Source organism: Gossypium hirsutum, chromosome D04, assembly GCF_007990345.1.
Source record: "Gossypium hirsutum isolate 1008001.06 chromosome D04, Gossypium_hirsutum_v2.1, whole genome shotgun sequence".
In the NCBI taxonomy this organism is placed as follows: Eukaryota; Viridiplantae; Streptophyta; class Magnoliopsida; order Malvales; family Malvaceae; genus Gossypium; species Gossypium hirsutum.
The window spans coordinates 34,092,169-34,099,818 of NC_053440.1; the positions used below are offsets into that span (position 1 = coordinate 34,092,169).

General features: G+C 33.2%; 1 long non-coding RNA gene across 2 annotated transcripts; it reads right to left on the reverse strand.

Annotated features, from left to right (window-relative positions):
- Positions 1–421: 421 nt before the first annotated feature.
- Positions 422–6,260, reverse strand: LOC121216067 (uncharacterized). 2 transcript variants are annotated; one of them, XR_005912134.1, is made up of 3 exons: positions 3,516–6,260; positions 2,550–3,421; positions 422–1,205 (listed from the first exon to the last, which is right to left on the reverse strand). It is a non-coding gene; the product is annotated as an uncharacterized lncRNA (long non-coding RNA). The 2 variants fall into 2 exon arrangements; XR_005912133.1 differs by having other exon boundaries at positions 2,550–6,260.
- Between the last annotated feature and the right edge of the window lie 1,390 nt (positions 6,261–7,650).

Here is a 7,650-nt window from a genome sequence, read left to right on the forward strand (position 1 = left end):
ATAACCTTTTGAAATTGTCAGATATAATGACATGCCATAGGATTTGTGAGTACTCACCTTATGTTAAGTATTTTGGGCGAAAGACCCTGGGACAAGTTGGAGAGATAAGGAAGTGTCGAGCTAAACTCCAATCAGTGGGACATGTTGGTGTGTCAGAGAGTATTGTCATGTGTGAAATGATATGCGAATGTGCAAGTGTACACGTCGAATCAAGTAATAAAGTAGTAAGTAAGATTGTCTCTACAGGGATCGGTTAGGACTGATTTGGTTAAGTTATCACTATGAACTATATGAATCAAGCTATGGTAAAAACAAAATAATAAATTTGTAAAGGATAATCACATATGCAATATTAAAATCAAATAACTAACTTAAAATGCTAGGGAAATGTAACGAGACAAAGTTGAAAGGAAAAACACTGTTGAATGAGAAGGTTAGAATTACTCAGATTACATCCTTAAAACACAATAATGCCATGACAAAGTTTTAACCAGTCTACTGTTTAGATTCTAGCTACAGTAGTCTACTTCTTTCGAGAGTCGGACTTCAAGCTACCATTCTTAAGGCTTTATATGTCTACAAGCTTCAAGAATGATGCCCAATATTTTTTTCTTACTCTGCACACAACGCAATAAAGATTCATCAAGTAATTCCAACCCAATGAGATTAGCTCATGGGCTGGAAAATAACATCCAAAATAAATGTATCATTCAACAACATCATTTAATAGTTAAAAATCCATAGAAATTAATCGAGATAATGAAGGAAGATTTTCAGAAACCTTTCACCAAATCAGCTCCCAACTCCAGTGCTGCAATACTGTGCAAGACCTAGTGTTGAATGCTTCGTCCCCTTCCTTGCGTCTCTGCTTTGTGCTTTAGTTGCTTCCTTTTCTTCTTCTCTTCAGATTTTTCACGAGAGTTTGTTGGAGAAGAAGAACTGCTCCTCAATTCTCGTGTAAAAATTCCCTCTTGAATTCTCCTCTCTTTCCTATTTTATAGGGCAGGTCCCCTCTCTCAACATACACTTTTCCCCCTCTTTTTTAGGTGGATTTATCTGCTACACGTCCAGCTGGCTAAGGGTGACGAGGATTGAGTGTTGTGTCAGCATCTTCCTGGAATTGCCATGGCATTTAGTTAGCAATCTGCCCAACCTTTTGCCATGACAATACTTCACTCCTTCATTTCTCTTCTTCCTTCTTACACCTGCTACAAACACAAACAATTCATCTGTCCACCAATAAAAGTAACATATAGTAATATTGAAAGCACAGTCCAAGCTTCATGATGCAATGTTATAAAAGTATCCTAAAATGCAAATATATCCGCTTAAGAACAAACAATTAATCAAGTTTAGAGGCCTGCAATATAACTCTTGAAAAAAGTTATCACAGCCCTAAGCCTGACTTATTGTTTGTCCTCAAGCAAAATATGTATGAAGCATGAATGCAAAAATTTCCATAACAGAAAATTACCTCTTGTACTACCAAACCGTATGAAGCTTATTTCTTTTACCTCCATTATCAGCGATCTTCAGTCTTCAAGAATCAGTTCAAGTTTCCTAAGCTTATTTAGCAAAGTAAACACAAAAAATATTTCCCTAAAAATAAAACTTCTTAATTGCTCAAACAATTTCGACTATAGCAAATACCTTCTAATGTACTTAGTTTATCTTTCATCTAAACTCAGTTTTTTTTTTGAATCTGGCTTTTCATAACTTAGTTACAAATCTTTTTATTTGGGAATTCATCTTGTCATATAGTTTCTTTACTTGACAATTTCAAGGAAGCATACATTAAATGCCCATGTATTCCATCATGTCACAATTGAATGAAATGCACTTATGAAGTTAAGGCTTTTAATATAGAAGATGGATGAAGCAGACAACTAACTCCTTAGCTATTCAGGCTAGCACTACATTGGAGTGTCCCTAAATTGCTGCTTTTATTGAGTTACTCTTACTTAAACTTACTTTTCTAATCAACAACATAATGAAGCTAACAAAATGTTGCCGACCTACTTGACAATTTCAAGAATTGGAGTAACTTATGGCATTTATTTATTTTATTTTATTTTTTATTTAGAATTACCAATATCTTGAACTTAGCCTCAAGAATTTATAAGATTATTAAAAGAAACCTACTATAGAGTAATTGTAATTGGAATTAGGGCATTCTATTTTTAAAGGTCAATTCTCAAGCAACCATTCTAAGCTAAACTCACCTAATTCACCGTCACAAATTTCTAGGTTTGTTGAAGAATTAAATTCCTCATAGAACATCATCGGCAAAAATATACTCAACGCAGTTTGACAGTTTTCTGGCATTTGTGTTCCATGGAAAAATGAATGACAAAATGAACAAATATTAAAATAACTATCTAATGTACAACACACCTCTAAACCTAAGGGATGCATTGTCCTCAATGCATGAATAGACAAAAATAAAAAAAAATGAAAAAACCTATATAGAAAAAAATGTAAAGACAATAGTTATGAATGCATGATGAAATGAAATTGAAAATAAAAGCTTGAAAAGAAATTGTTATTACTTCAATTTGGGTGAGTGGTTTTACGGGTAGCATGCTTGTAACACTGCTTCTTTTTCAAGGAATTGATTGCCACCTTGTCCTCCTCATCATCTGATTTGGTGAGATTAATCAGCTTATTAATATCATTATCTTGCTCTGATATTGGCACAGTCGATGGAAGTGGGATAGGTGTAGTAGCAGGTTCAGTTGGTGCAGAAACTGGGTTTGTTTCTTCTTTTTCCTGGTCAGACTCAATGTTTACAGATTCTGTTTTCTCTTCCTCTCCCTCTGGTCCTAGTTGGTCCTTCTCCTTAGTGGCAATGTGGGTGGTGGTAAGGTAAGTTGCATCAGCGTCGACTTCATCCTCTTCCCTTCCTCTACATCAAATAGCAATTCATTAGGAAAGTTGGGGAACATAGGCATAGGCCTGATAAAATTCTTCTGAAGGGACTTCTTGATAGCAGCGTCCTTCTTCCTTACATATCCCCAAAATAGAGTCATCTCCTCTTGTTCTCTGCCTAAGTTTGTGACAATATGCACTTGCTGCTTTGCAAACATACTGAACTACTTGTACAACTTCTCAAAGGAATTGAGCACATGTTGCTCAAAGGCATTGTGAAAAGTGAAGGGGGTTGCTAGGGCATAAGTGGGAGTGGAGGATGTAGATGTAGAACTAAGAGGTGGATAACGTGGCATTTTCTCTACTAACCTCATAACAATTTTTTGAGTGATGGCCCCTTTGTTTGGAATATTATTCTCATTGGGTGGGATAGGAGCATTAACACGCTGACACATTATTGTGATAAGAGACAGAAAGTTGAGGCTTCCGACATTCTTCTAGGTGCAGTGGTGGATTTCTTTGAATATAATTTTTCTTACATTTATTTTCCTTCCTGTCATAATAGAATGAAGAAGTAACATCATTTCTTTAGAAATGGTGTTGTGAGTCGAAGGGCTGAGGTGGGATTTAAGGAAATGGTACCATACTCGACATTTGGGTTTCAACGAGGTTCTTTGCATAGTGTAGCAGTCTTGGCATGACACCATCCATTTGGTTCCTTCAATACAGAGGTCTTGCAAAAATTGAGTTAGACCAACTGTGGTGATTATAGCGACAAACCAGGTGTGTTCATCTTGTTCGTCAGACAGGGCATACTGGGCATTAATGAAGTATGCGTCAAGAAACACCGAAACTCCCCTTACATAGATAAAAGCATCGTTAGGAGATGTCAAAGGGGCATAAAACTGCTTGACAACCTTTGTTAAAACACCATCAGGATGGACACAAAAAAACCTACCATCCATGCTTTTCAATGACGAATGTTTTAGACTCATTATACCATATAAAAGGTTCATCTTTAAAAATGAATCATTTTTCAAACAGAACGAACGTTAGGAGATATTATGGGTATATCTTTCTTTTGCTACTTGGTTGAAAAAGGTTCTTGGTGGTGCATTAGCCTGTAGAGGAGAAGCACGGTGAGCTATTCAAAATAAGTTAGAGTAACTATAAAAAGAAAAATGTAAGAACTTTGCAATTATGGAATAAACAAAGAAAATGTTTAAGAAGAAAAAACTGATAGTAACTGTGAAAGAAGATGAATCAATTAGGGTAAAATAAAGATAAAAATCAGGCTGTGACATAGGTGATAAGAAAGCTGAAATTATGGCCTAACACGATAAAAGAAAGATTAGGCAGGAAGATAAAAAAATTTATTGGGGCTAAATAAAGTAAATCTGACAAATATTTCTAATAGGATAACTACTAATCTACCAACCCCAATCCTTAATATACCTGCAAAGGAAAAAAAATAATTATCCAATCAAATAAAGAAAAATAAATAAAGCAAAAATGAATAAAACAAAGAAGCTAATGCAGAGGTGGGAACTTAAGCATTTCGAAGAGCAATGGAATGTTTATCCCAAGTTATAGGGACACCCCAATAATGCTTCAAACATTAGCCATTGACTTTAAAATTAAGGCCAATCTTGCCATCTTTAACTTTTCCAACTCCATGAGGGGAAACATGCACTATCTCACATGGGTCAAACCAATGAGACTTCAATTTGCCAGAAAACAATTTCAGCCTAGAATCGAACAACAACACCTGTTGTCAGGGTTCAAATTGCCGTGGCAAAATCTTCTTATCATGCCATCGCTTTGTCCTTTCTTTATATAGTTTGACATTCTCATAAGCCTTAGCTTTGAATTCCTCCATCTCATTCAGCTCCAATAGTCGGTTATTGCCAACATTAATCCAATCCATGTTCAATTTCTTAATTGCCCGAAATGCCTTATGCTCAAGTTCAACTGGTAAATGGCAAGATTTTCCATATACAAGCTTAAAATGAGACATTCCCAATGGTGTCTTGAACACAGTACGATACGCTTATAAAGCTTCATCCAATCTTGATGACCAATCTTTGCGAGTTGCATTCACCACTTTCTCCAAAATCGGCTTAATTTCTCTGTTACAGAGGTAATACCCAAATTTTGCCCGGCCCAATACAGATATTAAAACCCAAATATAAAAATAATTTTTTTTAAAAGTCCAATAAAATCAGTCCAATTTACAAACAAAAATAAATTAAACCTAAACCCAAGTTACCAGCCCAAAATCTAACCCAATTAACCTAGCCCAAACTTAAACCCAACTACATCTAGCCCAACTATCATACAGCCCAAAACAGAAAAAGAACCAGAAACCCTAGCAGCAATGGCGAGCCTCCAAGCGCCGCAGCCACCAGGGCTTTTCCTCGGACTCACGTGCGCCTCCGTATGTGCCATGTCACCGTGCCTCCGTACGACCGTACTTGCAACAAACAAAAATGGACAACGCAGTAGCAAAGCAACAACAGAGGACAGACAAACAAAAAGAAAAGCAAAAATCGACAAAAAATAAAGGAAAAGAAAAAAGAAAAGGAAGCGAGATATTTTTGTTGTAATTTTTTTATTTCATTTTATTTTCGGCTATATAAAGCCAGTTTTCAGTATTTGTAAGGGTTACCCACACGCATATTAAAAAATCTCAGAGAAATCAAAAGAAAAACTGGAAAGGTGATTTCGAGTTTTATTTTCTTTTTTGCTCTCAATCTTTTTCTTTTTTCGATTCTTTGCTTTCTTTTTTCTTTTATTCATTGTTTGAAAAAAAGAAATCGAGGAAGGATGAGAGTCTACCTGCATAACGCGACCGTCGGATACCTGCTTCTCTCGTCGTAATCAGAGCAAATGGGATCTGAAAGGTTGAGCGGCACAGGGGGAAATCCTTAGGTTTTAGATTTTCTTTAGGTTTTTTTTGTAAATGACTGATGGCTGATTAGTTTTAGGTTTATTTTAGTCTTTATACGGTGAAAGAAATGGCAGCGTTTTAAGCAGGCCATATAGCTTTAAAAACGACTTCGTTTGGAAGCTCAGACCCGCGTGGTGACCCGACCCGGGACAGGATCCGCGTGCTTCTGTTCATTGGTCTACTTTCACGACGAGTCCCTCTAGTTTTGTGGAATTTCGATTTGATTTTCTTTGATTTTTTTTATTTGTACAGCAAATTTAATTTTGTTTTCATTTGAATCCAAGTTTAAACGGTGTCGTTTTCTGTGTTTGGTTTTGATTTTTTTTTTTTGCGTTTAATTGCTAGTTTAGTCCCACAATATTAAGTCAGATTTCAATTTAGTGCATTTTTTATTTTTTTATTTTTAATATTATGTTTTAAATATATTTAATCCTATTTTGACATATATATCAAAAAAATTAGTATTATTTTAATATTTAGCTTTTCATAGTTTTTTAATTTTACTATTATTATTGTTTAAAATATAACAAGTTATTATTTTATATTATTGATTATACTATTTAAATTCATCATGCAATAGTTTTTTTTATTTTATTATACCTTTTTAGGAAATTTTAATATATTATTATTTAATTTATTATTCATTAATACATAATTTTGAAGATTTGACATAATTTACATGTATATTTTGATGTTTTATCTTTGTTTTAAAATTTATCTTTTGAATATATTATATATCAAATATTTACATAATAATATTTTTTACATATAATACTATTCTTCATATACACATAAATTATTAATTATTAATATTATGATATTAGATATTATTAAGATTATGGATCTCAAGAGTTTTTAATATGTTTATGTATATATTTTAAATCGATTTTACTTATATGTAATTCATTTTTTTTAAAAAAGCTTACTTATGTATGAAATTTATATATATATATATATATATGGTATATTTATATGGTTGTTGTATACTATTGTTGTGAAATTAATAAATGTATATTAGTTGTTACGAATTCATTTCAAAATATTGTTCTATAATGTTATTATCATTTCATGTCAAGTTTATTTTAAGTCCATGTATAATGTGAATAAAATTATTGTTATTACTTTATTTGTATTTATTTATTGCTTATTTGCTACTTTTTAGTCTAAGTTTGAATTATCATTTATCTTTTGCATTACATATTTCTTTAAAAATTTTACTTTTATCATTCTATTTCATATTAAAAAGGCCTAGCATTATAATTCTCGAGAGAATTGTGCCATAACTTACTGGGTTCCAATTTTTCTCGATGAATTTAAATAGCCATGAGTTTATTTTATTTAAACCATACCATTTCAACTAAGCATTTAGGATTTCAAAATGTCGGATCCTAACTTACTGGATGTGACATTCTGTTATCCTGATTTGGGAATAAAGGCAATGTTGGATGTTTAAGAATTTTGAGAAATCGAAACCTAACTTAGTGGATTCTGATTTCTCGCTTGACTTAAATGACCGAACAACCTTCCCAAAATGCATGAATGTTAAAATTTGAAAATTAAAAAGACATGCTTAATTTTGACGATTGAATTGTTGCACTCTAACTCATTGAGTATGGCGATTTATTTCTTCGAAATGAGTGTATCTTATTATTCAATTTGGTTTATTCAAATTTAAACTTTAAAACTATCGTATTTAAAAATCTTTTCAAATTTCAACACTAAGACATTAAGCAATCAATTCGGTACCAATTTTGGGCGTTACGAGGGTGCTAACCCTTCCTCGTACGTAATCGACTCCCGAATCTATTTTCTCAAAATTTTGCAGACAAAAT